This window comes from Apodemus sylvaticus, chromosome 1, assembly GCF_947179515.1.
Source record: "Apodemus sylvaticus chromosome 1, mApoSyl1.1, whole genome shotgun sequence".
In the NCBI taxonomy this organism is placed as follows: domain Eukaryota; kingdom Metazoa; phylum Chordata; class Mammalia; order Rodentia; family Muridae; genus Apodemus; species Apodemus sylvaticus.
In genome coordinates, this window is record NC_067472.1 from 123,716,904 (window position 1) to 123,724,950 (window position 8,047).

An 8,047-nucleotide genomic window follows, 5' to 3' on the forward strand; every position below is an offset into this window, starting at 1 on the left:
TGTGTCTGTGTGTCTGTGTGTGTGCATGGGCATGGGCATGAGGAGAAAGACACACAGATATAAACACACACCCAAAGAAAGAAAAAAGAAAGGAAGGAAGAAAGAAAGAAAAAAGAAAAGGAAAGAAAGGAAGAAAAAGAAAGAAAGAAAGAAAGAAAGAAAGAAAGAAAGAAAGAAAGAAAGAAAGAAAGAAAGAAAGAAGAGAAAGAAAGGAAGAAAGAAAGGTGGATGGATGGATGGATGGATAGATGGATGGATGGGTAGGTGGGTTTGTGGGCAGGTGGATAGATAGATAGATAGATAGACAGACAGACAGACAGATAGATAGACAGACTATTCTAGAGACTTCAAGATCCTAATCTGTTGTGTAGGACATCTGGTAAATTTTTCTCTGTGGCTGCCACCATGTAACTAAGTCCTAAGTGCACACCCGGGCTAAGGGTAGGATGGGCAAGGGTCCCCTTCCTCACCTCTCTCCTTCATACCTGTTGGAGCCTGAGGTCTTTTGTCCTCATCTGCTCTACACTATAGCCCTGGCCCCATTTCTGGGTGATCACAGGGTACTAGATATCCATGACTCTTCCTAGGCTAGAGAAGGAAATACAAGCATGCAAATAATTAATGCCTTCCTTGTTCATCCATGAGCTCTGTGCCTTTCTCACTTTCCTGAGCTTCTTGTTTTGCTTGCTTCTTGAGTCTCATAACCCTCACCCTGCCTTCTTTTTGGAGGAAATAGCTACACAATCCTGCACCCCTTTCTCTGCCCCTCTTCTCTCTTCTGAAGTGTTCCTTGAGTCTTAGAGAGGTTGTCTGATTGTCTTGTCCCATTTGTATCTTAGGATCGGGCCACTATATCACAGCAAGAGTCAAGTATGCTCCAGTTTGGCCCATTGTGAGACTCTATACTAATCCCTGCCTGCTATGAAAAAGATGTTTTCTCCATGATGGAAGTTGATAGTTGTAGTGATCTGAGAATATGTGCACAAATGTTTAGGATTTGATAGGCACATATTTCTCCTTAACAAACAATAGTAGCCACTTTCCCAATTACAGGGATTTGTCCTGGTAAACGGTTTTAAATATAGGTTCCCTCTTGTACAATAGGCCTTAAATCTGATCAGAATGTGGTTGACTGTATCTCCAGCAGTCAGTTCACTATTGTACCATGCCAGTAGGCACATCTTTCCTGCTATGTTGTTTGCATGACACCAGGTCAATAACTAAGGAGGACTCTCAGTGAAATTTTTCCTCTGAGAGTCTTTATACCATTTCCTGGCTCTATAAAACCTGCTCATAGAAGGATCCTCTAGCTCAATCTCACAATGCCTCCAGGTCCTGTAGTCAAAGCGTGTGATACTTTCAGCAATACAGACCGAATATCCACTTCCGGCATGCAACCAACAGCAGAGGCTATAGATTTTATGAGTTGTAGTGCCCTAGTCACTTCTATGACGAGCAACATGTAGGGCATGCAGCAGCTATAGTCTCCCTCCCAGAGGACATCTCTCCATCTGCCTTGCTCCCCAGAAACAACTGGTACAACTGTAACACAGAATGGACTTTGAAAGGCTTAGCTGCAGTGACTGACCTACAAAATAAGCAGTATCTACCCCTTTTCTATTTTATTTATTTTGTAAAATTGATACACAAATTGTACATACGTATAGTATGTGGTATTATGATATGTGTGTATATCGTTCAGAACCAACTCCAGGTAGCCCTGTATATCACCTAAAACATTACTTCTTTGTGGTAGAAGCAATCAGAATCCTTTCTCCTAGTGCCTTTGAATCTGCAGCATAGTAACACAATGGAACTTATTTCTTTAACTGTAATGTAGGATTCAGTGATCAGATTTCCTCCTCCTGGCTTCCCCAGAGTCTCTGGTAATCACCATTCTCCTCTCAGCTTCTGGGAAAGCAACCTTTTTAAAATTCTGTCTGTGACACCACAGGTACTTGTTTTTCTGTGCTTGGCTCATTTCACGAAATGACCTTCAATTCCATCCATGTCCCAATGACAAGATTTTATACTTTCTGTAGATGAATCAGGTTTCACTGTGCTTAGGTACCACATTTTCTTCATTGGCTCATCCGTTGATGAATATTTATAAATATTCCAGCTTTTGTCTGGAGTATATGGTGCTGTGATTAACGTGGAAGTGGAGTCCTTCGAAATGCTTCATTTTGAATGTAAACAAAGAATACTGAAAATAAAAATTTTAAAAAAAGAACTAAAGATGGCAAAAAATGAAATGCTGATTTTATTTCCTTTAGATATACCCCAATGTGAGCTCATACAGCATGTCTAGTTTTAAGTTTGTGAGGAACCCTATGCTGTTTCTACCATGGCTGTGTTAGCATGTCTTCCTGCCAGTACTGTGTGACTCATTGAATTGAGTGGCCCATCCTTATAATTGTTATATTGTTCTAATTGTTATAAGTGTTCTGGATTGGGAATCAGAATGAATGCCTCTACTAGCAAGCATGGTGAGAGTCTGATACATTGGAAGAGGGCTTTGTGCCGTTTGGAGATTATTGGATGGACCAGTGTGCAGAAAGAGAGATTGCTGCATTGTCAGGCAATTTCCCCATATTCCAAGAGCTATGGAATTACTGCTCCCTCACAGGGGCAAAGAAGACCCACTCTGGATCCCAAGGGTTCATTGGGACACTCAGTACATCTGGTGCCCTGTGTCCCCATTCTGGAAGTCTAGGGTTCAAATTCCTAATGAGCTATGTAGAGACTCTGATACTCTTCAACTTGGGACTGAAGTTTCAAGCTCCTCTCCAGGGAGTTCTAAAGTGCCTCCAGCTAGACCTGCAAGGCTTCTTCCTAAATTCTTTGGGCAAGTGTTAACTCAATAAAGACAGGTCAGGAACTTGTCACCACTTTGGATGAGGTAAAATGCCCCCCACAGCTGAGGACTCTTCAGGGAATGTGGGGTAGGAGAGGAAAAACCAAGACTGCTGTCCACACCAGGCCTTGTGTCCACTACAGAGGAAGCTGTGCTGGCCTCTCTGCCTTGTGCTGGCTACATTCTAGTGTAAGGGCTATCTGGGAATAGGACACCATTGACATTATCTGGGGCAATATGGTGTCCACAGGACTGTTTCCTTAGGATCCGTGTTTGCTTCCCCATCCTAGCAGGGTTTGTGATGGATGCCGGGAGTGCATGATGGATGCTGGGTGTTGCTTGGGGATGGGATGTAACTGCTCATTTTTCAGTTGCTCCAGTGTGCTGACACATATAGACCCTATTACTCAGCAACCCCACCATTTAGTATCTATTATTTTTGGTCAGTAGGAGACCTAGAAAGGAGGCAAAGGGTCTTTTCAACTCTCAACTGCTCTAAAATTGTACAAGGATTTTTTTCTGGATCCGGGGACTTAACCCAGAATCTCAAGCATCTTAGGCAGGTACCCTACCACTGAGCTACAGTCTAGCAGTAGGCAAGCATATTAGATGTACCTGTGGCACAGCTCCTTTTGTCTGATTCCATCATGCAACAACTTCTGCTGGGGTCTGTTGTCCTTCCTTGTGTCTTCAGGCCTAGATAAGTCTGCCTCACTGAGTGCTCTCTTTGGTATCTGTTATTCTGTTTTCCTGAACACCCAAACTCTGTGAACATACTTTCTTTAACTCTATTAATATTTTAAGAGTGCCCCCTCTCTCTTCTTAGCCACTGACAGATACAGACAGTGTTCCGTAGGGGGAAAGAGGGAAGGTCTTAGCGGATGCCAAGGATGTATGAAATCAGTACAGGCCAGCAGAAGTGGGTGTGGTGGAGGTTGTCCGTCTTCTGGACAGAGACAACCTATATCTGTGCTAGAGCTGATGTGGGGACCTCAGTGTGGGCACTTCTCAACAGCCCGGGCCATCAGCTATAGACTATTATGAATATTATTCAGCCTACATGGCGGGACCAGTCCTCCACAGCAAGGCCATGGGACAGGCACCCACTTTTGTGAAAACTAGGCTTTGCAATTATTTCCACTTGGTGCTTGAAAGTCAGATGGATCTCTTTTGGAAACCTCTGGGAACCTGGGAAAACTTTATTGGGTGAAGAGATGTGTGTTTTCATTCCAGCAAGATATGTGGGGTTAGGGACAAATATCAATGACAGAGTGCTGGCCTCATATGTACACGGTCATGAGTTCCATACCTAAAAACTCCACCAACATAAAACAAAGCATGTGGATATTTGGAAATTAATTGGAAAAGTAAAATGGCAGTGATAGCCATTGATCAGTCACTCTGGGGCAGCTGGGTCCCAACGCCTGGGTCAACCAGACCCTGATCTTGCCGGAACCACCTTCCTTCTGATGTCTATCAGTTGCCTTTCCTGTTTCTGAAAATTTTTGTCGCCCATTTGTCTCTAGGAAAATTGGGCCCTTTCTGTAGCCATGACACAGATGGCCCCACTGCTGCAATTACACAGCCACAAAAGGACTGAGCATCAGCCTTGCTGGAAGCTGGGGTAACAGGGAGGAACCTCCACACAGAGCATTGCTGGCAGCAGCCTGATCCCAGCCACTTGTGTGGAGACAGTCATGTACTCTCTGCCATAGAGAGTTGCCTTCTCCCCTGCCTTTGGCTGACTCTATAGCTATCCCTTCTCCAGCGTCTCTTCATTTCCTCTCTGCCGACTTCCACCCTTCAGCACTGGCAGTTTGTCGAGGTGTTTTCCTTCCGTGCAGTCTTTCTCTCAGCTAACAGAAACTTGAGGGTGCTATGGTGGCAAAGGACCACATCCTCCATCCTTCAGAATGGAAGGCATGAGAGAAGAAAAACTTGGGATTCTTCTTTCTCCCTTTTGCACCTTCACATGATCAACCGACAGAGGTGGAGATGCCCCCTTTCTTCTTGTGTGTCTCTGAGAAGGGGTGTGCTATAAATCTGCCTTCTCTCCTCTCCTGAGCAAGCCCCAGGACCAGCACAGCCACTTCTATATATTTCTTCTTAGCACATATATAATGGGAAAATAAAAACAGCATAAAAAGTATTTTGTATAGTGGTCTGCAGTGTCATGCACATGGATGAGGGGACCCTTTAAAAAAAAAACCTTAAAAATGTTAAAAGGGGTGGGAAATCATCGCTCTGTAGGCAGATGCTTGCTGTGCAAGTGTGAGGACCTGAGCTTTCATTCCCCAGAACTTTTGCAAAAGTGAGTGAGTGCAGAAGGGCGCCTTGGTGATTCCAGTGTGCCTGTGAGAGAAGGCAGCCAGAGAGAGGAGAATCCCTGGGGGTCTGGGAGCCTGGTGGGGGAGGAAGGGGGAGGGGACAGCTAGGCTGGGGAGTGGTGAGCAGCAAGGAAGGTGAGAACCAGCACTCAAGGTTGTCAACTGACCTCCAAACATGCACTGTGGCAAGTGCATGCTCACACTAATATACTAGGACATGTGCAGACCCACATCACACACACACACACACACACACACACACAGATACAAACAAGGAGCAACAGTGTGAAAAGCTGCTTGGGAAGTGATCTAGTGGGATGAGAATCTGAAGATACACAAGCAATGGTACTAATGGGTGAAGGATTTTGGGCACCATTGGAGGACTTTGAGGTTAGGTGGAGGACTTTCAGCAGCAGGATGAGGAAGGGGCTAAATAGGGGGAGTATAGGGGTTAGGTGAGTGTGGCTAGGCGGCATGGGGGAAGGTGTCCAGGCGGGCCCTTACCTGGGCACCTCTGCCCCTGAGGGACCACACACACAGACATGGTATAGAATAGAGTTTATTCAGAGTAGGGGATGGGAGTTAGTGGTAGAGAGAGGTAGAGAGAGAGAGAGGAGAGAGAGAGGAGAGAGAGAGAGAGAGAGTGAGAGAGAGAGTGGAGGCCGGCCATGACCACGTGGAGTGGGGGGAAGAGCCCCAGGGGCAGAGAGGTGAGAGAGTATGGGAGAGCAGAGAGCAAAGAGAGAGAGGAGGGGCAAGTAGCCCCTTTTATAGTGGGCCAGATCTCTGGGGCGGGGCATACCTGGCCATTGCCAGGTAGGTGTGGGGTGGAGCTTAGACAAAACCCCAACAATGGGCAAGTATGGCTCCTAAGAGGATGCGAATGAGAAGCAGAGTGTGGGAACATATAGAAACCACTGCTCTGTTGCCTTGTTAGAAGCTTGACTCTGGGGAAAGGGGCTTGGAACCTTCTCTTTTCTCAAATGTTATTTCCCCAGCACGAACCAGCACAAAGAAAATACTAAGGGCTGTAGGTGTGGGGCCTTGTCTGAGTCCAGAGGTCCTGGGAGGGCCTCTCAAACAGGGATGTACTGCCACCCAGGGGTCTGGCTAACACAGCTGACTGACCTTGGATGCCCAGTGTGATTCTGTAGGTCTGGGGAGGACATGAGCTGCTTCTGGCAGGTTCTTCACCTGCAGGTGTGGTTTGCCCTTCAGCAGGCAGTGTGAGGAGCACAGCCTGGGGCATCCAGTTTTTCCTCCCGAGAGCTTCAAAAGGCATCCACAGGAGGCCTTCAGAGCTCTTTTGATCTCTCCTTCCTGCTATTCTGTCATTAACATCTGGGAACAGCCCCCCTCCCCCAATTGACTTTGTAAACCCATTCTAACAGGTTCTCACAGAAGAACATGCTGTTTCTGAAGTAGGTTTCTGAGAAAGGCTGGGCTGGAAGTGATGCCTCGGGGCCAGATTGGAGCCTATGCCATCTGTTCCTTTGTGCATCCAACAGACTCGGGGTGTGTGTGTGTGTGTGCAAGAGACAGACACACAGACACACACAGACACACACATGCACACAGGCAAACACACACACATGCACATAGGCACACACACACACACACCATACCCTAGAAAGCCACCTTGATGCCGTCTGTCCACTTTCAGGGGGCATGTAGTATAATAATGCTTTGGAAACCCATTTCTCGTTTAGCCTAAGATGCATGGGGACCCATGACTCAAGTGTGGGTGATGGAGGAGGTCTCAGGTCTACAGCACAGGTCTCTTTTGACAGGGTAGCAGGTCCTAGAAGGACATGATAGGTACACCTCACATATGTGAAAATAAATGACAATAGCGACAACGATATGATCCCGTATGCCTTGGTGTCATGTGTAGACACTGTGTCTACACCCCCATGTGCCTTGGTGTTGGGTATAGGTCACTGTGAATGCTCTGCTGCCCACTGTGAATGTGGCACTGGTTGGGAGGTCTGGCTCTTAGAGGCAGGGAGGGTTCTTTTCCTAGGATGAGAGACTCAGGAAAGAACATCCCTGTTTGCTCATGCTCTCCCATTTTATCTCCACGACAACCTTGTGAGGTAGATGTTACACCCCCATTTTATAGATGACGAAATTGGAGCTCACAGGTGCTGATTTATTTAGGGGGTCATATAATAAGGACACAGGAGTTGAAGTGGGGTGGGGAGGGTTGTGGGCTCTGACTTAGAATCCTTGCAGCAAGGTCATAGACTAAGGTGACAGTGTGCGAGAAAATAGGATGAAGGAAAGACAACAGAAGAGTAGTCATCAGTAACATAGACTCTTGTAACATGGCTGCCTTCACAAACAGACAGTCAGACAGACAGACTTCTTCCTGTCTTAGAATGAGGAAATGGAGGCACCAAGAGGTGAGGAGACTTTTTTTTTTACAGCCTTTGAGTAGCTGAAGCAGGACTAGAACCCACATCTTGCCTGGAGCTCCTGGGATGCAGAGCTTCTGAAGGATCCTGGGTGAAGTGATTTGTGTGAGCACATTGTAGAAAGTTGAACAGATCAAAGAAAATGACTGTATTCATCCATGGCCTAGCCAGTAGTACACTCTCAGTCACTAAAAACAGTCATGGTATCTTGTGAGGCAGAAGATATTTAAGCCATCATACGAATCAATGCAGCATCATGCATGCGGCGTGAATTACTAAAAAAATTCCTGTAAAAAAGATTTGAAGAAATATATCAAAATGATGGCTTCTGGGAGGTTGGGTTTTAAATGCTATTCACCTCCCTTTCCTTCTACTTATTTATATTTTCCTAAGTGTCTAAAATGCACATCTCATTTTTAACAGGAAAAATATATCCCTTCTGTATC